Source organism: Amblyomma maculatum, chromosome 5 (genome assembly GCF_055883805.1).
Source record: "Amblyomma maculatum isolate TAMU_Amacu chromosome 5, ASM5588380v1, whole genome shotgun sequence".
NCBI lineage: Eukaryota > Metazoa > Arthropoda > Arachnida > Ixodida > Ixodidae > Amblyomma > Amblyomma maculatum.
In genome coordinates, this window is record NC_139348.1 from 2325340 (window position 1) to 2350695 (window position 25356).

At 46.5% G+C, this 25356-nt stretch overlaps 2 long non-coding RNA genes across 3 annotated transcripts in view; one reads left to right on the forward strand and one right to left on the reverse strand.

The window, feature by feature from the left end:
- Positions 1–21077, forward strand: part of LOC146187623 (uncharacterized) — a 62469-nt gene extending 41392 nt beyond the window's left edge. Inside the window, exon 4 of the long non-coding RNA XR_014707377.1 lies at positions 20536–21077. This is a non-coding gene — a long non-coding RNA (uncharacterized LOC146187623). The remainder of the gene's footprint in view (positions 1–20535) is intronic.
- Positions 10384–16790, reverse strand: LOC146187626 (uncharacterized). Of its 2 annotated transcripts, XR_014707373.1 has the most exons (3): positions 16623–16772; positions 15114–15239; positions 10384–10557 (listed from the first exon to the last, which is right to left on the reverse strand). It is a non-coding gene; the product is annotated as an uncharacterized LOC146187626 (long non-coding RNA). The 2 variants fall into 2 exon arrangements; XR_014707372.1 differs by having other exon boundaries at positions 15114–16790.
- Positions 21078–25356: the final 4279 nt, after the last annotated feature.

Here is a 25356-nt window from a genome sequence, read left to right on the forward strand (position 1 = left end):
TACGATAGCTTGCATAAGCACTAGTACAATGCAGACAGTAATCATTAGGAATGGAGCGTTTTAATGGCTCATTTACTATGTTTTGCGCATTAGTTTCGCGAAATTACCTTGGCAACTTTTCTTTTGCTTGCTTGCTTGCTTTAATTATTTTTTTCCTTCCTCTCAGCTCGTTCCTTTTTTTCTTTCCGCACCCTTTCCTTCCACGCTTATGTCGCTACATTCCTTCTCCTCTTGGGCGGCTTCCTTTGTCCGTCCGCCAGCCTGACGTTATTTTTATTTTCCTCGCCATCCTTCACTGTCCGCTTCGCCCTCCTCTGTAGATGTGATTCATAAAGCCCCTGTCTGCCATTCCATACGCTTTATTCATTTAGTTGTGCTTATGACATGTCGATGTCTACTGAGCTATTGAACCTCGAATGATAATTAAGCTGTTTCTCATGCAATACTGCTCAATTGAGACTATAGTAAAAAATAAGCAAAAGAAATCAATGTTATTTTCTTTTTTTACTTATTCGTGGACGCTCTGAACAGATCTTGCATTCAATACATGCCATCCTGCTCCAAAAAAATTTGTCGAGCGGCTGGCTGCCACCTAGCTGTTACCTTCCCCTGTCAAAACTTAACTTTGTGGCAGAGGACTTGAAAGTACCGTTAAAAAGGCATTAAGGATCGTTAAAAAAAAAAAAAAAAAAAAAAACGAAAGAAAACTAGCATTCAAGTCCGGATGAGGCAGGACGTTCTTTCAACGAAAAAGAAAATTAAGCATGCTACAATTCTGACATGTGACAGTGAGAAGACATGCATGTGTATTAAACTGTAGATAGCTTGAGCAGTACTATAAGGGAGTTTCCATTCTCATAGCTGAGTCACTGTATCAGCGACCGCGTGCCATCTGCCATCTTTTCCTTTATCGTCGAGAAAAGTGGCAACCGCTTCACCAGAAAACAGCTAAAGCTCTCCAAATTCTGTCGGCATAATGTGACTGCAACATTTTCAGGCTCCGGCAATCGTGTTCTCAAGTTTTCAGGCTTGTCACTTCTTTTTAGGCTTTTTTCTCTTTTTCGGCTGCGTCTATTCCTATTTTTCTCCCACACTCGTTCCATCCTTCTCGGCCGCTCGATTCCCTGCAGCTTTCTTCTTCTTCTTCTTCTTCTTTTTTTTTTTTTTCTCTACCACTCCAGCTTGGGGCGTTCGAGCTGGCCTTTGTGAAACTGTACCACACTTGGGAGGAGGGGCGTTCGCCACAAAAGTTTTTGCATGTTCTACATTTTTACCGCGTCTTTTACGCCCCTCACCCTTCCACCCTCTTTTTGCTCGGCCTTTTCCAACTGCGCGTGCTTCTCCTGTCGTCTTCCGTTTCGCGTGTTTCCAGCCTAGAAATAAACGCCCAGCGGGCGGCCAGGGCTCGTCCCTGTCTCTTCGCCTTGTGTCGTGTGGCTCTCGCATTGTTTGTGCTTTTCTACGCCACTCGACCAGGCTGGAACTGCTACCATTTCGCTGCGCAAGCCGCCTTTTTCAAGCGCGCGCCCAGGCCAGGCGGCCGCGCCGGCCGCGCGTCTCCCCGTCTCCCTATCAAACTGTTCCGGCGTTCACTCGTGGCGCTGCCTGTTCGCCGCGAGAGGGGCTTTAGCCGCGAGTGCTGCCCTCTGGGTTTCTGCACGGTGCCCGCGACCGTTTTGGTCGAAAAGCGACAGTCGCAAATGGTCGTACCGGTCGAAAAGCGACTGCCGCGGGCCAATCTGGCACTGCTCGAATTTCTAGTCGCGCGACTACTAGTCTCAAACCATTTCACCAATCAGCGAGGTCCCGGAGCACTCGATCGAGCACCTTCTCAATGCAATTAAAGAATACCCTTACATTTTCAACTAAACGGCACCCGGAATTCAAAGGCAGGGAGAAGGATATATGGCCTAGCTGGGAGGAGATTGGAAAGATATTCGGACTATCCGGTAAGTACCATCAACTTTTGAGAAATGGGTTTTTCACGCAGGCGAAACATTTTATATTGACACCGTCTATTCGTCGTCAGCGTTCCCGCCTGAAAAAGCTGAAGTGTCTGGCAAGCGGCTGCTACCGACGTTCGCTGTCATCGCCCTGCAGCTCTCCTACTCCAAACTCGTTTTTCGAGAAGGCGACAGTCGCAAGTGTGAACATCGGTAGTGGCGGGCTGCCGGGTTGTTGTATTCAGAGTGTATGCTGTGTGCTTAAAAAAATTTGTAATAAAGAAAAAAAAAAGCCGGGGTGGCGCAGTGGTTACGGCGCTCGACTAGCTGTTCCCAAGGATGCGGGATCGAATCCCGGCCTCGGCGGCCGTTTTTCGATGGAGGCGAAAAGCAAGGCGCCCGTGTGCTGTGCGATGTCAGTGCACGTGAAAGAACCCCAGGTGGTCGCAATTTCCGGAGTCCTCCACTACGGCGTCTCTCATAGCCTGAGTCGCTTTGGGACGTTAAACCCCACAAACCAAACCAAACCATCCTCTCCTCTGGTCGCGCGACCTCTCGCAAGTGGAATGAAGAAGCATTCAAGATTCTTCTTGCCAACTTTTTTGAATGGGGTAACCTACAAGAAAATCAAAATAAGGGCTTGAAAAAAATTCTTGCACTACTTCCAACTATAGGGTTTTGAATATTTGGGGGCTGGGATTTAAAACATTCCTGTGCAAAATCTACTACACCATTCGAGCTGAAATAATGTTCACAAAGTAGCAAAATATCGTCTACGTTATCTGACAAGTGATTCAACATCGGTACTTGCCTAGATTTCCCGAAATCGAGAAAAAACTGCTCTCGGCGGCGTGCACAATTTTCGCAGAAGAAAGTCGAAAAGCTATTTTAACATGGTGCGTCATCTGTCGGGCAGCGAGGCAAGCGCGCCAATGGCCGGGATGGAGCTTGTCTCACTGCTCGACAGATGACGCATCATGTTAAAATAGCTTTTCGACTCTCTTCTGCGAAAATTGCGCACGCCGCCGAGAGCAGTTTTTTCTCGATTTCGAGAAATCTAGGCAAGTACCGATGTTGAATCACTTATCAGATAACGTAGACTATATTTTGCTACTTTGTGAACGTTATTTCAGCTCGAATGGGTTAGTAGATTTTGCATAGGAATTTTTTTAATCCCAGCCCCCAAATATTCAAGACCCGATATATTACTCACAGCGACCAGAAATGTGTGCAAGTTGCTACTGAAAACTTGCTAGTATCAACACCAACATGCGCCTCGAGGCGCTGCATAAAGTAATAAATAGTTATTTTCATGGAAAAAAACAACAGAAGGATGGACAAAGTAATTTCAGTGAAGTCGAAATTGACCAGAAACAAAATTTTTGACAGATGGGTAAAATTTGTTAAAAATTCGGCAACCGAATTTGAAAAAAGAAACATCAGAAAGGCACAATGTCGGCATACACATCTGTAAAGAACACATAAGCCCACGGGCTTTCAGGAATTAAACGTACAGTCGCAGTTACATCCGTGGACAATTTACACAGTGAAAGCATGCGCCAAAATTCATGTAATTTTTCTTGCCTTACCTGCAAAGTGTGTGTACACACATTCACAGACAATGAATTGCTCAGAAACCTGTGCAAACGCATTCATGCTGTATTTGCAAATTTGGCTATTGTTCCCTCTGAAGAGACTATAAACAATGATGAAGACTTCATGGCCACAGAACTGACAGGAGAGGTAAACACACAGATTCACTGTTTATAAGCTGAGATATTTGGGGCGCCCATGATACACTGATTAGGCTAAATAAGCTTGGTTGGTGCCATTCAATACATGTTAACAATCTAAATGGTCCATTCCTAAACATAACCTAGGCCCACATTCACAGCTGTGTAACCGATTGTAAGCATATAACTTATTTTTTCATTTTCACGTCGGGCAAGGTTATTCAGAGGCCTTCATGCAACTGAGTACAAAGTATAATCCAGTTTTGCATTTTACTGCTCCTAGCAAAAAAAAAAAAAAAAAAAAAAAAAAAAAGAAAGGCAGCTTTTACATGATGCACTTCAAAATTTTGACTGTAAAATATAATTGTTTATCTTTTCAAAAAATCAGAAATGTAGGTAGAAGAACTCCCTTTCCAAGCAGTTACAAAACAAGCAGGTAATTCATGCAAGACTGTCAAAGAAAAAATAACTTGATAAAGTTTTGGCGATGAGCACAAAATTTTAGAAAATGATAGCAATCTATTCTACAAGCAAGTATGACAAAGAAGTGTAAATATAGCATTTACATTTGTGCAGCAGGAAGTCTCTGCACACTCAAATTTTGCAAATGAGATTATGCATATTTCATGTTTAACATTGCATTTTTCATACCAAAACATGCCCCTCTGATACTTATCGAAAACCGTGAGGCTTGTCTGGCTGTGGAAGCATGAAACCTTGTCTTGAGATCACTCATGACAGCACAGTGTATGACTTGCATACCATATATTTATTTATTGCTTTTTACAGGGCACCAGTGACACAGAAAAAACGAATGAAATGGAAGCCGACACAGTGGAGATGATAAATGTAATTCAAAGCCTCGATGGTCAAGGATCAATGACCGCAAGCCACGGGGATTGCACAGCAATGCTGCAAGCCATATCCGGGTATCTACAAAATCCGGCAGTAGCGAAAGAGCCTGCCCATTGGCTCATGCCAGTGTTAGAAACAGTGCTCGAAAAGCTTCAGAAAACGCTTGCAATTGCGAACAAGTTTCTTATACCTTCCTTCCATATCGGTGAACAAAAATATTGATAAACAGGTTCGTTTCAGTTCCAAGAAACGTAAATCTGCTTGCCGAAGGTGCTCACGAACAACAAAGCCTAATGTCATTGAGCAGAAAGCTATACACCATATTCTATCAGCTGCCAGTGGTTCAGGCCAGCACACTACATTTGACCACATTTATTGTAACAGCAGTGCCACTAGCGAATAATGCACAAAGAAAGGAAAGCCTTAGCAGCCTTAACCTTAATCATACGTCATTAGGAAGAATACTGCAGGTCATAACTGCTTTGTCTCTACAATGAGTACTGGCACACTTTAAACAATATAACAATGTAAAAGAATGGCATGACAGATCAGTTAACTTACTAATATGGCAAGCTATGGTAAATGCAATTTAAAGACCCAAAGCAACATGTGCTATGAGGAATGTTGTAGTGGAGGGCCCAATTAAATTTGACTGCCTCTAGTTCTTTAATGTGCATCGATAGTGCACAGTAAATGTGCGCCTGGCACTTTGACTCCATGAAAAGCAGCCACTGTGGCCAGCATTGAATCTACATTCTTTAGGCCACAGTAGTAACAAGGTAGCCACTGAGCCACAGTAGTGGGATGGTTAATTTAGCAAGTGCTGAGTTGCATTTATACAACTATATGCTCAACTTTATAGGCAGCTTAAAAGTGTGCTATCAGACCATAAGCATTTTGAAGTGACCTTTTGCCAAACAATATATATAGGTTTGGTTTGGTTCACTAATAGGGTTTAACCCCTACAGATGCCGTAGTGGATGGCTCCAGAAATTTTGAACACCTAGCATTTTTTTTAATGCACACTAACATCGCCTGCATGCTTATTATTTCACCCCAAGTTATGTAATGGTTGCAGATGTAAATATATAAATATGTGCATGTGTGGTGCATAGCTGTGGACAATGTATTGTGTGTGTTTTCTTTTGTACGCTCACTATCACCTTGTACAAGAGGGCTGTGGGCTCTTGTCAAGCTGTGGCGTTTTCAGGCAGCTTTTAACAATAGCTCCTCCCATCTCTTTGATGGAAAATAAACTGCTTGCTATTATAATTTTTTTTTTGTTTAATGCACACTAACATCGCCACAAAACAGGTTTGGGGTGCGACCTGATGCCGGTGAACACCTCCGGCAACGCACTCCCTCACTAGAACAGGAGTTGGCCACCCTGGTGCAGTAATTGGCCGCAACCTCCTATGATAAGCTCCATAAAACCCTGACCCTCAGTCACCAGCGGCTGCGGAACAACTGACCACGGCGGTGGTCAGACCTGTGACGCAGCAGGGGGTGCTAAGAAATCCTGGCTATGCTGGACAGGCCGCTATTGGAAACTGACCCTGGCAACGTTTAATGCTAGAACCCTAGCTAGTGAAGCTAGTTTAGCAGTGCTGTTAGAGGAACTAGAGGGCATGAAATGGGATGTCATAGGGCTTAGTGAGGTTAGGAGGCCGAATGAGGCGTATACTGTACTGAAGGATGGGCATGTACTGTGTTATCGAGGTTTACCAGAGAGGCGACAACTAGGAGTAGGTTTCCTTGTCAATAAGTATATAGCGGGTAATATAGATGAATTCTATAGTATTAATGAGAGGGTTGCAGGCATCGTAATTAGGCTTAATACGCGGTATAAACTGAAGGTTGTACAGGCCTATGCACCTACATGTAGTCATGAAGACCAGGCAGTTGAAAGCTTCTATGAAGATGTAGAATCGGCAATGCGAAAAGTAAAGACGCAGTATACTGTACTAATGGGCGACTTCAATGCCAAGGCAGGGAAAAAGCAGGAAGGAGACAAGGCAGTAGGTGACTATGGCATTGGTTCTAGGAATAGCAGGGGGGAGTTACTAGTTGAGTTTGCAGAGCGCAATAACTTACGAATCATGAATACCTTCTTCAGCAAACGGAAGAACCGGAAATGGACGTGGAAAAGTCCTAACGGAAAGACTAAAGATGAAATCGACTTCATAATGTATTCAACCCCCGCCATTATGCAAGATGTAGAGGTAATCGGGAAAGTGCGATGCAGTGACCACAGGATGGTGAGGTCCCGAATTAGCCTAAACCTGAAGAAAGAATGCAACAGATTAGTAAGAAATAAACCGATCAACGAATTAGCAGTGAGGGGGAGGGCAAAAGAGTTCAGGATCTCACTACAGAATGGATATTCAGCTCTAACTGAGGATGGCGACATTACCCTAGAGGCAAGGAACAATAATTTCAGAGATATCATTACTGAGTGTGCGGTAGAAGTAGGTGGTAGGATAGTTAGAGAGTATACCGGTAAGCTGTCTAAGGAGACGAAAGATTTGATTAAGAAACTCCAGAGTATGAAAGCTTCCAATCCAACAGACCAGATCGAATTGGCCGAGATATCAAAGCTAATCAATAAGCGCAAGGTGGCCGATATAAGGAAGTATACCATGGAGAAAATTGAGCATGCTGTAAAGAACGGGGAAAGCCTTAAAGTGGTAAAGAAATTGGGCATAGGCAAAAACCAGATGTATGCGATAAGGGACAAGGCAGGCAACGTCATCACTGATATGGACAAAACAAATGTTGGGGAGGCTTATCAAGGTTAAGCCCAGTGGATGCAAAGCATGTTAAGCAGCTGCCTCAGTGTGGATGGGGCCAAGTAACGGAGACGTGGTTTTAGGTTAATCGTCGTACTTTATTCTTTGCAGCCCGACAAACACACTCTTATGGTCCGTAAATGCATGACTCTTGGTTTGCACGTCACTTACGCATACACGCCCGGCGCAAAGACGCTGGCGTGGTTGCGGGCACAGAGACTGACGCGACGGCGGGCGCGCGCCGCTTCATCCCTGGCGTGACGTCACATATCACGTGATGCAGCGATGGTGGCGCCGTCGCCGCGTCGCGCGCGACGGCGCGAACCGAAGTGTGGAGGCTAGTGTTCCTGTATATGCTCCCGGGAGCATATACAGGAAGACTAGTGGAGGCCTCCGCCGGGTGCCGCCCGACGGAGGAGACGTCCGATATGAGGCCCCATCTGCAGCCGGTGTGACGTCATCACGTGACGTCACATCATGTGATCTCACTTCAAGGTCAATGGTGGCCACCGCCTGGAGGCGACCAACGGCGCGATATGAGGCGCCATCTGCAGCCGGTGTGACGTCATCACGTGACGTCACGTCACGTGACCCCACTTCAGGGTCAATGGTGGCCACTGCCGGGCGTCGCGCGAAGGCCCGAAACCTACGTTCATATGCTTCGCATAATACTCAAAGTAGCCGAGGAGTTCTATACAGATCTCTACAGTAGCCAAAGTAGTCAGGACCGTAATGAGATTGGCGGTAGGGAAAAACAGTCAGACATTCCACCAGTGACGAAGGACGAGGTCAAGAAAGCACTAGAAACTATGAAAAGAGGGAAATCAGCTGGAGAGGATCAGATAACTACAGATTTGCTGAAGGACAGGGGAGTTATCGTGCTAGAAAAACTGGCCACCGTGTATACGCAGTGCCTGGTGTCATCGACGGTACCGAAACCATGGAAGAATGCAAACATTATCCTCATTCACAAGACAGGGGACTCTAAGGACCTTAAAAATTACAGACCAATCAGCTTACTGTCTGTTACGTATAAGGTATTTACTAAGGTAATCGCTAATAGAATCAGGCCAACCTTAGACTGCAATCAAGCAAAGGGTCAAGCAGGGTTTCGGAAACGGTACTCTATTATCGATCATATCCATACCATCAATCAGGTGATAGAAAAATGCTTGGAATATAACCAGCCCATATACATAGCATTCATTGATTATGAAAAAGGCATTTGACTCGGTTGAAACCTCGGCAGTAATGCAGGCATTGCGAAATCAGGGGGTAGACGAGCCGCACGTGAAAGTGCTGGAAGATATATATAGTGGCTGCACAGCAACCATAGTTCTGCATAAAGATAGTAACAAAATTACCATAAATAAAGGTGTTAGGCAAGGAAACGCAATCTCCCCAGTACTATTCACAGCTTCTTTAGAGGAAGTATTCAGAGACGTGGAATGGGAGCAGTTAGGGATAAGGGTAGATGGAGAATACCTCAGTAATCTGCGATTTGCTGATGACATTGCCTTGCTAAGCAACTCGGGGGATGAACTGCAAATAATGATTGATGACCTAGACAGGAAAAGTAGAAAGGTAGGCTTGAAAATCAATATGCAGAAGACTAAGGTAATGTTGAACAGCCTCGGGAAGGAGCAGCAGTTTACATTAGGTAGCGAAATACTGGAAGTAGTAGGCGAATATGTCTACTTAGGACAGGTAGTAACCGCAGATCCGGACCATGAAAAGGAAATAACAAGAAGAATAAGATTGGGATGGAGCACATTTGGCAAGCACTCGCAGATTATGACTAGCAGCTTACCAGTATCGCTCAAGAGGAAAGTATACAACAGTTGCATCTTGCCTGTACTCACCTATGGGGCTGAAACGTGGAGGCTAACCAAGAGAATTCTACTTGTTGAGGACAACCCAGAAGGCTATGGAACGAAAAATGGCAGGTGTAACGTTAAGAGATAGGAAGCGTACAGAGTAGGTCAGAGAAATAACTCGAGTTAATTACATTTAGTTGAAATCAAGAAGAAGAAGTGGGCATGGGCAGGACATGTAGTGCGAAAAGAGGATAACCGATGGTCACTGACGGTAACAAACTGGATTCCAAGGGAAGGAAAGCGTAGCAGGGGGCGGCAAAAAGTTAGGTGGGCGGATGAGATTAAGAAGCTCGCAGGGGTCAAGTGGATGCAGTTAGCACAGAACCGGGTTAAGTGAAGAAATATGGGAGAGGCCTTCGCCCTACAGTGGGTATAATCAGGCTGATGATGATTATTATTATTATTATTATAATTAACAATAGCAGTACTAAATTTCATTGCTCTTATCTCATTATGTTCTGTTTTCACCACTCTCTCAATTTTCTTCTGTGACGTACAGCTGCCCAGACGGCCATAGACGTCCGACGGTCGACCGACGGACGTCCGTTTTCGGACCTTCGGACATCCGACGGAAGTCCGGTTATGTTCGATATACGTACAGCGGATGTCCGTCGGACTATCGTTCGTGGATCCGGATCGCGTCCCACGGACGTCCGACGGGCAGCCGGAGGCGGACATTCGGACGTTTCCCGGAACATGCTTGCAGGGCCCGCTATTGGTGTAAAAACTTGCAAATAACATTCGTGTAAAGCTCAGCAAGCATGTGCCATGGAAATTTCAGTCACATACTAGTGATCAATGCCTTTGTCGTGAGAGTAAAGCAGACAATAGAATATGAAACAGGTTCAAGTTTCCTGTTGTCTGCTTTACTTTCACACACAAAGCACTGAACAGTAGTGTGCAATTAAAACTTCCATCAAAGAGGCACATATGCTAGCTGAGCTTTACACAAATGCACCATTCCTGAAAACATGCTAAGTGCATAGGCATACCAGCATACGAGGTTGTAAAGCATTTTTTTTTTGCTTTATTGCAAAAACTGCATGCATAAATAGTCTACACTAAAAAAATATCGATGTTAAGGAATGGCATGGTAAAATGCAGGCCAACTGGAGTATTAAGAATCTACTTGAATAATTTTTTTTAATTATCCTTGGCCGTGACAGCTCTTCCCTTGGGGAGGTGGTGGAGGAAAAGGTATTTATTGAAACCTAATATTTCGGAATTAGCGAGGATCGAGTTCTCTGTGGGCGGCCTCCGCAGGCCGGGATTCCAGGAGCAGTTACTATCCTGTGCATTTTCTCGATCAGCTGTTGCTGGTCTTTCAGGCCTAAGATGGAAAGAGCAGGCTGGGCTCCTCCTGCAATAGAAGGGAAAATGAAATTCAAGTTATCTGTGCTGAACTTTGATTACACATCTCCAAGGGCACCTGCCAGTTTCTCTCAATTGCTTTTTCCAGATGGCACTGTACGCATGCATCTCCATTCAGAACTGTCACATACTATATAGAAAGGTCATATAACTGCAGCAAAACCCATGCAGAATAACAAAAGATACAAACGTAGTTTGACCAGAACCTGGCATTCAGTATTTTAATGTTTTTATGTCGTCTTTTTGAACATGCCACCCTGACCAAACATGGCACGTTATGCTTGCTGCTATGCGCCCTCAGCAATGCCCAAGACATGGAGTGCACATGCAGAGAAACTAAGCATAAAGGATGCTGTATATGAACATAAAGCACAGCCAGAGCATTGCAGTATTACACAGGTACGCATTGGCGGCAGAAACCTGCATTTTGGGCGGTTTAACAGGCAGATTTCTAAAGTCATTGTTCCTGCTCTGAAAAGAAGTGATCAATAATAACATCATTTAAAATTGTTACCTTTTTGTTCTGTAAACTGCACATTTCGCTGGTTTCCATGTACCCTCTACCGAAGACATTCCCTGGACGTGTCGGGGGTATATCGACATCAACATCTAGGCTACAAGCGTCTAGAAAGCGTCTCCTTAGAGCAGCTGCGACGAAGCAACTTATCTGATAACATGCAAGCTGCTGCAGCAGAATAAAGATACACATTTGACATGTGGCTAAAGCCCAATGTGGAAGCATAGCCCGCCGCAGTGATTGCGCAGTGTTCGTGCTTCTACAAGAGTAAAAGTAAAGTTATTTGTTTACCCACAGCGCTATATGTGACATTACAATAGCAAGGCTTATAGTTACACAAAACACAAAAAGCTGACAACCACAAGCTCTTGATGTATTACCGGCAGCATGCAGCATGGATGTTAGTTACTGAAATATGGTTGCAGAATTCTGGCAACCAGCTGTGCATGTATGTCATGGATTTCTCAACTACGCACAACAAATTACAAAAAAAATAATGGTATTTATAAATGCAGCCAGCTGCTCACAAGAAACACTGTAGCTTTTTTATGGGGAAGGTAGTGGGCGCCAAAGAAACTGCCCCTGTAAAGGCGCCTAATTTGCCCCTATGTAATATCGGAGACAAGTGTGTGGACTACACAAACTGCAATCAAAGCACATAACTTTCACATCGACCAGGAAACTCGGACCATACTTGTCGATGTGAAAGTTGAACGTTAGTTCTTTCATGTGTGCAAGAGAAATAAGGTCACAATTCGTTTACATCGCGATTCTAGTCCAAAATCTAGACATACTGTCCAGAGACTTTCGCCCCCGCAGTATAAGCCACCACTTGGGTAAGAGATTAGTAAAAGAAGTGTATAAAAGACATTAGTGCTGTTGGACAGCCATAGCTATAAAAATGGTATTGACATTGGAGTACTGCCTTAAGGCGGAGCCTAGGGCATTACAAAAGCAAGAGTTAGTGTCCGCTGGTCCTCATTTGAACGAACAAAAAGAGGGGGGGGGAAGAAATCTACCTCAACTACATGTTTTGAGTGACACCAAGCCGCAGTTAGTATTAAAGATATCACACAGTTTTGTGGAAAATTTGGGAGCGCTTTGCTGCTTTCTTACAGGATTGGACAAAAGAGCTCACCATCTTCAGAAAGGCACGTTATATAGAAATGAAAATAGTGAATTTACTGCATCTGGCCACAACAACTTGCACACGAAGAGGAAGATGAACTGAAAATTTTATACATGAATGTACGTATTTACAACAGGTGAAACAATGACCATGATCTATGCCGAAGAGGAAAGAGATCAAAATCTAGCTCAGAACAAGTTCTCCAGGTCGCGGGGCCGTTTCATTAACTTCGGGACTCCGCCCACATTTCTCATCCCCAATGACAACGAACTCACACATGACTGGCTAACAAACATTTTGGCATGTCTTTCCACTTTCATAAGTTCTTCACCCTCTCCCTAATACAAGCAATGCAAAAGGGACAACAAATTCGTTTCACAAGAAACAGAATTCAGAGAATGGACCTCGAAATGATTGGCTCACTAGGTCACATGCCAAACTCTCTCCCCTAGGAAAAAAAAAAATTAGAACCCATCAAAACGGTGTCCCACGTGCACAACCATTGCCCAAAGCTTGCATCCTTGGCGGCTCCTTTTACAGGGCAATTATTGCAATTATTGGCGTCCGAGTCAGCACCATTGCGGACCACATCAGAAGAGCCAACCCACATCCTCCCGCTCCACATCATACCGTCACTGTTACACACTTGCCCTTTTTCAACGCCGCCATCTCCCACCATTGTTGACATCCAGGGTTGGAATCCTCAACGAGACCCCACTCAGCGCGCCTGCACTGAATAATTGTCACTTTTATGGGCTCCCAAACAAGGAAGAGGGCCTTACACCCTTCAACCTGACAGTGTTTTTTCTTTGAACGATAAGCAGTTCTTCCAAAAGAGGTGCTCGTTTCAAAGCTGTGCTGCCTCCGGGTGATGGGTCCAGTCAGCGTACTAAGGACCCCTTAGTTGTATACTGTTCGTAAAGCTCCTTAAATAAAAATGAGCCCCCTACATGACACAGCAACGAGAACAAACCGCCTGTCCCCGCGTCTTCGAGTGCGACAGCAAAGTCCTCGGAAGAGGGGACTTCTTTCCCTCTCTGCCTACGTTTCCGTTAAGCACTGTAGCTGCTGTAGCTGCCTCTCTGTGCGCGTCTCTCCGCCTCCTGTCCGAGGGCAAGTGGGAGACGACCGCAGCTGGGCATTGAACAGGTGACCCAAAAAGAGCAGACTAATAATGGTGCCTAGCATACCCACCGATCCCTTACAGAAATCATTAAAGAAATGAAAGCAACACATCAGATAATGCTACAATGTTTCTAAGTGCAAAGTCGACAACTCCAAGTCATATAAATATATGTACATCTCCACACATTAACTAGACAGAAACAGTGCAGAGTAAACTAATAATTCAGTGTCTAGCAACACTATTAAAAGGGGATAAAGGCCACAGGGGGCTGCGATTATTAGTACAGTTTTGCCTTTAAACTACAATAACATACTTGTTGCAAGCTTAAAATCAAAGATTCACACCTGTCCCACCCACAGCAATGGAACACACATCTGACTCAAGTCTGCAGAGAAAGAGCAAGCTAGACTATTGCAGACGCACCCTTGGTTATTTTTCTGGCATTTCTGAGGGTGAAGAATCTGACTTGTCAGTAGCATGTATATGAATAAGAATATTATGACAGTAAATGCATCAGATTTTCTGGAGTGGCTTTTCTTTGCTGACCACATATGAGGTGAGCTATAATTTATCCAACTTGGCCTAGGTTTATTCTATGAATAACAAAGCTATAGCAGGTACACAGTCGTTCACTCAGGCTGAACATGCGAGTGCATGGCATGCACTTTTTGAGATGCCACTGCATCCATTGCAGCTGCACACCGTAGCGAAGAGGCAGACAGCGTGAAGTACCAGCCTCTAGTCCCTCTACCACCACTGGGGTCCCTAACTAGGGACCCCTTGTTTTTGTCAGGGCAGGCCCCCTCAGGGTCAGCTAGTGAGTAACCTCCTGTATTTTTTATCTGATGGCAATGTTTTCCACCACCACCCACAATATGCAGCTGCGCATCGTAGCAGATGTGAAGCAACAGCTCCTGGTCCTTCTATGCATAAGCCACTTTGCCTTGATGCATGCCTGCGCACCATAGTAAAGAGGCAGACGACATGACACAGCAGCTCATGGTACCTTTACACATGAGCCCCCCCACTGTACTTCGATACGCACCATAGCAAATATACAGACTATGTCACACAGCAGCTCCTGGTCCCTCTATGCATAAGCCATTTTGCCTCAATACGCACCTGCGTACCTGAGCGAAGAGGCAGACGTGAAGCTGCAGCTCCTGGGCCCTCCATGCACAAGCCACTTAGCATCAATGCATAGCTGTGCACTGTAGTAAAGAGGCGAAGGATGTTAAGCAGCAGCTCCTGGTCCCTCTACACATCACCCATTTTGCCTCGATGCGCATCTGCACACCGTAACAAACAGCCAGATGTGACAAAGAAGCTCCTGGTTTCTCTACACATAAACCACTTTGCCTCAATGTACGTCTGCACACCGGAGCAAAGAGGCAGATGACGTTGAAGCTGGAGCGGCTGGTCCCTCTATGCACCAGCCACTTAGCCTTGATGCATGGCTGTGACGGATGCATTGCTATTTTGCAAACTGCATGCCACACATTCCCATTCAAGCTAAGAGTGGACGACTGTGTAAACGTAAAATACTGGTTATTTACTTCAATGGACAATGACAAAAAGTAACATGGTGGACAATGTAAAAAGAATTTGCTGCATAAAGTATGTTGAAACCAGTTCTACATCCTACATGTAAACAAGCTAAAACCTTAATGTCGAAGGGATGTCCTGTGTGTTTAAAATCATCACGCTCAAACAACTTCAACACTGACAATCATGATTCAATATTAATAATATAGATAATAATACAATACTCACTTTTAGCCATACCAAAGAAATGAGAATGCAAAGGGATGTTGCTGTTTTTCCCCCGTGGATGACAGTTTTCCATGTTCAAAGTGCTGCTTCCTGTTGGCCTACGAAATCGGCTACAGCAAATGGCATCTGAAAAATTTTTGGAAGCCTCATGCTAGTCTTCAATGAGAAAAGCATTGCCATACAGAAGCAGAACACAAATACTTTTACAACACACTAAAAGCCCCAACTGCAGTGCTGTTTTTAGGATGACTTGGTAGAGGTTTTGCTGTAGCAAGCCAAATGTTAGCCTTCAATAAGGAAAGCATTCCCATACAGAAACAGAACACAAAAACTTCTACAACACATTAAAAGCATCAATTGCACAAATGCTTGTAAGATGACCAGGTACAGGTTTCCGCTATAGCCCACATCATGTGACCAGCGGTTATCAGAAGCCTTGTATGTGAGCATGATGCCCTAGATTCAATTTATGGCTATCACTGTATTAACAAGCATGGGTTTAAAGCTACTTTAATATGATAATCTAAGAACATGGTAAGAGCTTTCAGTGCGAGACATAAGCTCAGTATCATGCACTATAAGGTGCTGCATGGCTCTAGTGTAGCTTTGGCATTATCTCGCTGTCAATAATGCAGTGAAGTTTTGAGGAGCCTTTGAATATCTGTAAGGACAAAGCAACAACAATTTTGTTTTCATCGCACTTTTGCTCAACTCGTTTTTTTTTTTTTTTTCTTTTTCTTTTTTTTTTTTTGAGCCCGCGGCTTGCATGGCCTCCCAGTATGCCTGTTTTGCATAAAAGAAGGCGTTGCAGGCACCAGAGCTTACAGCCCAACTGTATCGCGGCGGCGGTATGTCAAATTCGTGCCAGAACAGCGCAGAACAACGGGTCAAGAAAGACAAGTGCTGGCTTTTTTTTTTTTCTCTCTCATCTCCTTGTTCTGCGCGGTTCGGTCCCACATGCATAACCAACATGCGCAAGGTGCTGTCCTGGTTTGTCAAAGCTGAAGGAGAGTACTAATCCTTTAGTTTAGCAGCTACAGCCGTTCCTTCTAGAAACTGTAGTTGCCGTAAAGCTCAAGAGAGAAAGATCAGCGGCTGTCCATTAAAAAAAAAAAAAAAAAGAAAAAAAAAAAGCTCGCGACGTTTTCACAAGTGTAGGCATGTCGCACGATAGGCTCGAGTGCAAAAGTTTTCTCGTATAGTTTTTACAACTCAGCACGTTGCGCATGGTTAACAAATTAACTCCTTTAAAGCTCGGGCAGGCACTCCTTTATCAGAGACAGAGAAGTTGCGCGGCTTACTGGCGCAGCGTCCAGTAATGCCGAGAAAGATGGCCCTCAGACTTGAGGCTGCCCTTTAGTTAGTCGGCGCGGAGCCATCCTGTCAGTCTCGCCTAAAACACTCGACCGTTCGGCTGCTGTACAGAGCTGTTTCCTTACCCAAAAGCTCACCACTATCGGTGCATCGAAAAGTTCCACTAAAGAAACAAAAGTTCGGTGAAATACTTACTTTGGAATCGGCGGGTGAACAAAGTGTGCCAGCCGCACCAAGCCACAGCAAAAACAATGCTAGCAGTGCATTACAGCCGTAGGTATTTGTAACTGCGCAGAAAATGCAGAACACGGAAACGTGAAGCCATCTTCCATGACTAAACTTCAACTTGTCAGGTGGATTGGATTGGCTCATTTCAAATTTTTTAGAGGATAGGTTCGGTTTCGTTCTTTTTGAGCTTGCTACTTGCTGCGTCTATTCAGCCACTGATTAAAATTTCACCGAAGCATCATGATAGAAAAATGTTTAATGGTCATTTACCTTTTATTTAAAAATTTTTGATGGAAGAATTCAATGATGAAACATGCGGAAAATAAAAAAAACTGTTTAATGGAAACGCTTTCTATCGCATCGATTCGCTCTGGCATCATATAATGCAGACTTGACGGCATTACTGATTTATACGCAGTTCAGACGAGCACGACGACTACAAACTATATCATAGCTGTGTAAAAGCAAATCCAGTGGCGGACGTACGGCGGCTGTCCGCTGGGCGAACGGATTCGACCATCCGCTTTCGTACGTACGCCGGAATTCCGGCGGACGTCCGAAATCGGCCGCCGAGTTGCAGCCGAGTTTGGTTGTCCGTCGGACGTCAGTGGCCGTCTGGGTGGTAATGAATACCCTTGTGACATGCATGCTAGAAATACTGCCCTTTTCAGTTAAACCAATTTTCAAAAATCTGGCATTCTTTTATCACTGTGTTTCAGTTTAAGCCAAAAGTAACTAATACTTAATTATGATGAACAATGCTTGATGAACAAATACTACAGCCACTGGAAGCCGAATTAGAACTCTTGGCAGTCCTTGCCAACATGCTTGCAAGTTGTGTTGTGGAAATGTTGCAGTGTGTGTTGATGTATGATAAATGGTGTTCTCATGCAACTTTGTCCTCTGGAAACATGTGGCATTTTTGCATACCCCAGTGCTAGCAGCAGATGCCAATGCTATGCATGTTCACTATTTCTCTGTCTGTCGTCAATCATGATCATCTATTCCATCCCAAGCAATACATGGCATGAGGGATGCTGTAGTTAAGGGCTGCAGATTAATTGTAACTGCTGCGGTTTCTTCGAATTGCAACTGACATAGCATAGTACACACAGGTGTGTTGTGCACCACTTCTATAAAAATGCAGCTGCTACAGCCAAAAGTGAACCGATGTCCTTAGAGTCACAGCCAAATCTGGAACCACTTCGTCACTGAGGTTCACCATAAGGATATGGGTATTTGCAAATGCAGTGCAGGGTTCACAGATGTTTTAAAGGAAACAAAAATTTAGAAAAATAGAAATTTCAAGGACTCATTGAGTACATTGGACAGATAATAATGCCCTTAACAACATAATTCCAGATTTTTATTGAAAAGGAAAAAGCATGAAATGCAGAGGAAATTTTTAAAAATCTTTTTAATCACCTGCTGTTGACAAGAATTATTATTTTAAGAATTTATGGGAATAAATGTAAATACTAAATACAAACTAGATGGAAAGCAACACAAAGGTGGTGGGCTCCGAATCTACAACCTCCAAATTTCACATTTCGTGCTCTCGCCCAGTGAGCTACAGTGACAGCTATTCAATCTCCTACTTTCCTGGATATTTGGTTTGGTCTTGGGATTTAATGTCCCAAAGCGACTCAGCTAGGCTATGAGAGACCCCGTAGTGGAGAGCTCAGGAAATTTCTACCACCTGGGGTTTTTTACCGTGCACTGACAACGCACAGCACACGGGCGCCTAGCTTTTCTACGCCATCGAAAAGCGGCTGCTGAGGCCGGAATTCGATCCCGCGTCCTTGGGCACAGTAGTCGAGTGCCCTACCCACTGTGCCACCCCGGCGGGGTTCACCCGTATCAAGTGGCACGAAGTCTCATAAGCTGCCGCTTCATTGAAAGGCCACCTCATGTAGATACCTTAACCAAGCTGTACGAACGTGCTTGCGCGGCCTAGTAGAGAATCTGGTCTGACTTGAGGTCACAGCCAGCCCCGGAGATTCCCATCTCATCATCTCAGAGGAGCTGCCCAAGTCACCAGTGTGTGTGTGTATCCCTCATTTTGTCCTTGTCTTCTTTGCGTTACGTTTCCTAAAATGCAAACGCACCAACTCGCCCAATTCAGCATTCTTGTGCATGTCACCAGACTCTGTCATGATATGCAGCGTAGTGACGTCACACAATCCATCGAACAATGAGTGCCTAAGCAGGCCAATGGCTTTTCGCTCAACGCAGAATTTTATACATAACGGCACTCTCAACGCTATTGCGCCCAAACGTATGGCAAGGAGACGTGTAGCGTGCTCTCTGTGAGAACTTCTTTATATCGTAGAGCAGGAGGCTCCTTTCTCAACGCTGATTGCGGTCACCAAAGCGGGTCACACTTGAAATAATGAAACTAGGAGCCAGCGTCGCGGTCGTGCTCAGCAGCGCAAGATGGCCGCAAAGCACTCAGCACTAGACCAAGGTCTTCACACCTCCACCACGGGCAAACAATAGGCAATGCTCCAAATACAAGCCCAACACTGAGGAGGAGAGTTCTGTTTCCCCCCTCCGCACAAGAACCTGTCACTAATTTTAATCCCATACTACTACACCATTTCTACCGTGCACAACACCGGGGCTCGAGTTGACACTGCTCTGTGTTCCCACCTTATACCATGTAAGCGTGGGCCCGCCAATGCCAACCGAACCGTTTCACCCATTCCCTTACTGGAGACCTGGGAAGCTGCGCTGCTGAACTTGCAAGGCTGCGGCACTCAGAACAGCTGCAATAATAAGACTAGGAAACTTTTCTGCGTGCATTTATAAACAAAGCGAGGCTTTTCTTGGATATTAATGTTGCTTGTAACTTGTCAAGATGCAATATAGCCAGATGACCAGCTTAAGCCATTAAGCATAGCTGAGTGTAAAATTCAACTTTCAAATACTACCATATTTTGAAGGATTTCAAGGACAGCTACAAATCCTGGCAGTGTCTTCACTACCTTCCGGCAGTATGCCAAACCACAGCCGGACTTGAGCAGCGGCGGTGCACGCTTTGAATGGTCTGCGCACTGAGGGCGTTTTCTGTCTGCCGGCCCTGGGGCCCAGATCGTGGCACGGCCGCTCCACCCCTCCTCTGCTGGTGGAATGGCTGCTAGCATGCGACACGCGTCAGGAGGAGGAGGCCTGACTATTTCAAAGGAGACCCTAGACCGACACAGGAGCTGCGAGCCGCTAAAGGATCGATCGTGTTGAGACGACAGACGAGCGGGTGGCTTCGCCGTTTAGTCAGAGGCGTGGTCAGGCTCGGTACTCAACCTTTCCGCAGCCGTGAAAGGCGGCGAAAATGGCAAATTCATTGCTGTCACGTCAAAGTATACACGTATACATTGCAAACACAGACACCAAGAAGAACGACATACACTTGTTGTTTTTCCCGATGTGATTCGCACCAAATAGCCCAATGGTCATCATGTTAACGTTCCAGAGTGCATGCCCACAAATATGCCTTTTTAAGAACAAAGCTTGCTACAGGTGCTAAACATCGTCAGAAGAAGGGCTGTGATAAACGGGACGATCGTACTCCACATGGCTACGAAACCAATCGGAGGCGAGTACGCGGAGAATTTAAGTCCGGTGAGTCTCCACGGGTAAACTAATCGAATGCAACGAGCTGTCCAGTCTTCGGGATATGCAAGCATATGAAATGCTCATTACACCAGAGGCACGTCGCAAAACACCGAGCGATCGTCGCCAAGGGCAGGCATCCAAAACGCCCGCCTCACCCAAGTATGCCGTCGACAATCAGCAGTATACAGGGGCGAAGTTCACGGAGCACACCCGCATTCTAGCGAATGGAAATGCACTCTGCCATAGCCTCCTTTATGACTCGCAGCGACGCCATCGCGACAACGAAAGAAGTCCGACCGGCTACCAAGCGGCGACAAACCATCGACGACTACTTGGTGAGCGGCGATCACTACAAGCGGCGACAAGGCAGCGAGAGAATCGCACAACGCTTACAAACAAAAACATTGATTGATTGATTGAGTAAAACTTTAATTTCAACCGATTTAGGAGGCCCCCTACTCCCCGCTCCTGGCACGCAGGCCTGAGGAACGGGGGCTGGAACCGTCGCGGCCTCAGCCGCCAGGCGGGCGGCTTTCTGCTGGTCAGCGGGGACGTCGATCGCTTCGCAGCAGGGTTACCCAGGCTTCTCTACTTTTAATGTTGTCCCTAGCGCCCGGAGACTTAGGGCATTCCCAAAGTATATGGTCGAGGGTCCCCCTCGCTTCGCGGCTTTACATTTATCATTATTTCTCTCACCTATCTGGGTGTGAACCAGACAGGGTTCGGGAAATTTTGTAGATGCTGCCGGAGGGGCAAGCCCCTTTATGGTTGCAGCGGTAACGAATGGGTCGGGTAGACCGATCACCGCGGTCACTCTGAAAACTAGATCTCCTGAGGCAGCTGAGGAAGTGGCTGTAGCTCTAGCCTGCGCCCAGACAAAGACGCGTTTCGTGATCTGCGACAGACTGCCATACGAAATTACAGTCGTGGGTTGATTGCTCCCCAGGCAATTCGAATATTACAGCAATCGCCAATCTCGCGAACTATACAGCTGATTTGGACTCCAGCGCACACTGGCGTTCCCGGCAACGAATCCGCCCATGCCATGGCTCGAGGGCTCTACCACCGAGCCGGCGGAAGAGGGGGGGGGGCTTGGAGCGGGGAGCATAGAGTGTGCCAAATCTTACACAGAAATTCTGCAGCATTATAGACTCAGTAGACGGGTGGCTGCTGCGCCAGCCCCTACCCTAAACTGCAGGCAGGCCGTCGCCTGGCGTCGCCTTCAGACTGGGACATTCTCACACCCGCTCCTGGTGAGCCATATGCTCCCAGGAAAAAGATCTGATTTCTGTGCAAACTGTGACACGAAAGGGACCCTCGAACACATCCTCTGGGACTGTCCCTTTTCTCCCGGGAGGGGTCTAAATCTGACGCCGCAACTCTGGGAGACCATGCTGCGCTGCTCGGACCCTGGGGTCCAGCTAGTCGCCATCCAGCTGGCCTGGGACGCCGCCGGCCAACAACGTCTGCCGGCCTGCGTCTGAGGCGGGGCACCCGCCATCCATCCCAAGCGACAGAGGGCCAGAGCCTCTTCATCCGCTGGAATAAATAAAAAGTTCTGCTCTCTCTCTCTCTCTCTCGGGAAATTTCCGGCTTGTAATCGCCGCCAGGCTATGGCCTCTTTATTATTTAAGCTAGGATCCGGTGGCGGCATCAAACAAAAACATACACCAAAGTTTTCGTCACAGCTGTGAGTTTTTTCTCCTCTCTGCTGGCTTGCTCGGCCGAGCGGACACCATGGAGGGAGCGCGCCCAGCCTCCGCAAGCCAACCTCCTCTGACTCCACTCCCTTCTCTCTCTTGCACGCAATGATTCTTGGGAATTTAGCCAACGTAGTTGCCCATGTAGTTGCCAGACTCAAAAGCAACAGGGTACATGGTATTTTTTAGTGACTGGATGTCCCCGCGGAAAGCCTACCGGAGTGGTCTGCCGAAAGTTGTGCGTCTCGTCGTAACACATAAGTTACTTTGTTTACAATTGTTGCATTGCACTCCGTATTTATAGGCACACTAGTGAGAACTGCAGGTGGCCTTTTCATCTTTGGTTTCGTCAGGGAGACTACGAATTCGACATAACATTGCATGCCTGGGGAACTGGCTTCAGCGTCACAATGTGTATTTGAGGTCTGCATTTCCTAAATGAATTTCTCGAGGAGTGCGCATAACAAGATACTCGCCGTTGGAGCGACAGCCCCGAGAGGTATATCCGTGTATTTCTTGCGTCCCGGCACGCAGCATTTCATATGACAGTACTTTTTGTTGGGCTAGTTGGTTTGATTGCATGCTTGCGGGACTCGGCGCACAAAGACAGAGCACAAGAACACAACGGACGACAAGATAAAGCGATGATCTGGCTTCGTTCCCTCGTCCTTCTTGTTCTTGCGTGCATCGTCTTTATGCGCCGAGCCCAAGCATTCCATATGGCGCAGCTAAGGGGACCCAGCCATACTTCGCGAAATACAGGCGTGCATTGCGCGGAGGCGGCAGCCCCCACGGGATCAGCCCGTCTAAAAGTCCAAAGTTCCATTCATCGCCTGCTCGCAGCGCGCGCCTCAGGTTTCTAGCGCAGGCGTCGTGTAGCGAAGGCCACGCTTCAGAGCGAAGCGTGCGAAACCGAAACCAGCTACCGGCTACCGCTTGCCGTATCACGTGACTGCTAATTTCCCATGATTCTTTCCATTATATTTTTTATGACTAGGCTTCACTTTTCCGCCGCGGCGTTCCCTCCTAGTTTTTTTTTTGGCCGAGGCTGGAGACACGCCCGTGGCAGCAGCCGACCCCACACACGTTTTTCCTGCTGCCACGCACGGAAATGCGTCACACTCAAGTGACCCGCGCATGATGACGTCAGTGGATGCGCGCTTCCGTTTAAAATGGCGCTCTGCAAGTGTTCAGCCGAGTAGCGTTTCATCTGTGTGATAGTTGCTCGTCATAGCTTTAAATGTGTTCATTTTGTTGCGGCGGTGTTAATTATTGCTATTGGTACGCATGAGCTATTTTGTGTTGTGAGTTGTGCGGTAAAGGCGAAGTGTTGTACGCGCGCAGCGAGAAGAACAGTCAATTGCTGCGTTCCTGTCTCGTGTAAGATACTACATATTTTGGCGACGAGGATGTTAGCTTAAACCAGGACCTCGGCGTGGACTGCTGGCCGTCTATCATGAGCTTTTCAGGTCTTCAGCCGCCTCCGCCCTTCCGTGGGAGTAATGGTGGCTGGCGTTCCACAACTACATGCTGGCGTCTGGTGCCTCCACTAGATACCTCCACACTTCTGCTAACCGGAGAGGGCTATCCTGCCAGCGAATTTTCTACACATTGTCGCCGTCGTCCACTTCAGCGCCTACCGCTGCTGCCTCACACTCCGGTGACGATGCTATCGTTATACTGGCGACGCATTACAAATCTTCCGTAAATGTGATCGCCGCACGCCACCGTTTTCACTGCCGAGTACAAACTGCCGGAGAGATAGCATACGAGTACATCGCTGCCCTTCGCAGCCTTGTCGGCGACTGCGGTTTTGGGAGCTTCGCGGACATCATCAGGGACCAGCTGGTGAAGACCATTAGTCACTATTTCAGTAACCGCCATCTCCTTCTTGACTCTGTCGCGCTAGACAGTGCCAGCAAGCTTCCTGTGAAGCAAAGGAGCTGTCAGAAGAGGTCGCTCCAGTAGAGCGCGTGGAATGCGAGTGCACATCAGAACGGGTCCTTCAGGTCCCTTGCATCAAATGCAGTTGCCACGTATGTAAATCTTCATCTGCACTTCCGGAGTGTTCGTGCTATCGCTGCGGTTCTCCTGCCCACTTGGCGAACGACTCCACATGGCAAGCTCGCAAACGAAAGTGTCGTCGGTGCGGCGAAGTGGGCTATTTGGAATCTGTCTGCAAGTCATCTGATCGTTCCAGTGAAGTGCAGAAAGTTGAAGATGATTCTTCCAGCAGTGCTGCTATTTATTGTTCAGGTCTCTACTGTTCCTCTGCAACCTGTTGCTTTGCCAGGCAAGCTTTGGGATAAGCCTGCTATTGACATCGTGGGCCGTTTCGACCAAGCTCCTAGTAACTGTCGCTTTGCAATAACACTCATTGACTATTACAGTAAATGGCCGGAGGCTTCTTTCACAACTGCCACAGTTCAAGAATTGCTTCTAGGTACATTTGTTCACGAGGATTACCCTGAAGAAATAGTGTCGGATCACGGACCACAATTTTCATCCTCGGGGTATACGTAACTGCTACTCCTCAGTTTATGACCCTTAAGCCAATGGACTTGTAGGACAGTTTAATAGGGTTTTCAGGGCATATGCTCAGATGGCCCTTTGCGAGCGACGTGACCTACGTACCGCTATTATAACTGTGTCTACCACTGTGCGCCACATTCCACGACAGGAATCGCACTAGCCATCCTAGTTCATGGCCAGATGCCTCGCATAAGACTTAACGTTGTGTGCCTGTCCGGATCAGTGCTTCTCGACTGATCGTACAAGAGCGCTGAAGCTCTATTGCCAGTGGCTAGAGCAGAAGCAAGCCAAATATAAGCTTTATGCAGACCAGCGGAGTGGAACCAAGCACTATGACTTTCAGATTGGCGACTATGTGCGAGTTTGCAAGCCGATTGTGTGAGGCAAGCTGGCTGCTCGGTTTCAGAGCCTCGAAGAGTTGTTGAGCGAATTGGACCAGTTTCACACCTGCTGGATGATGGGCGAGTGTGGCACTCGTCCAAATTATGAGCTGTTAGAAAAGCAGTTGTCAGCGCCAACCTCCGCCCTCAGCTCTGATGGCTCTCCCCGCTAACATTTTGTTGCCCACTGACTGCACCCGAGTGTCGACCAGTCCACTACCAGAAACGCAGACCAGAGTCCAACCTCGCATAACCCCAATAACGCAGATGTTAGCCCGGGAACTTCCTCATTCCTGGCTTTGCCCGACACAGAACCGACAGACCCCCCTCAACCAAAGTGTGCCTCAACAGCAGCAACTACTACTCCTTCTCCCCGCAGAAGTAAATGTGAAAAGAAGCTTCCCGCAAGGTTTAAAAGACTGTGATGTATTAGAGGATATTTAGCCATTTGCCAGCAAGGTTTTTTTGCTTATT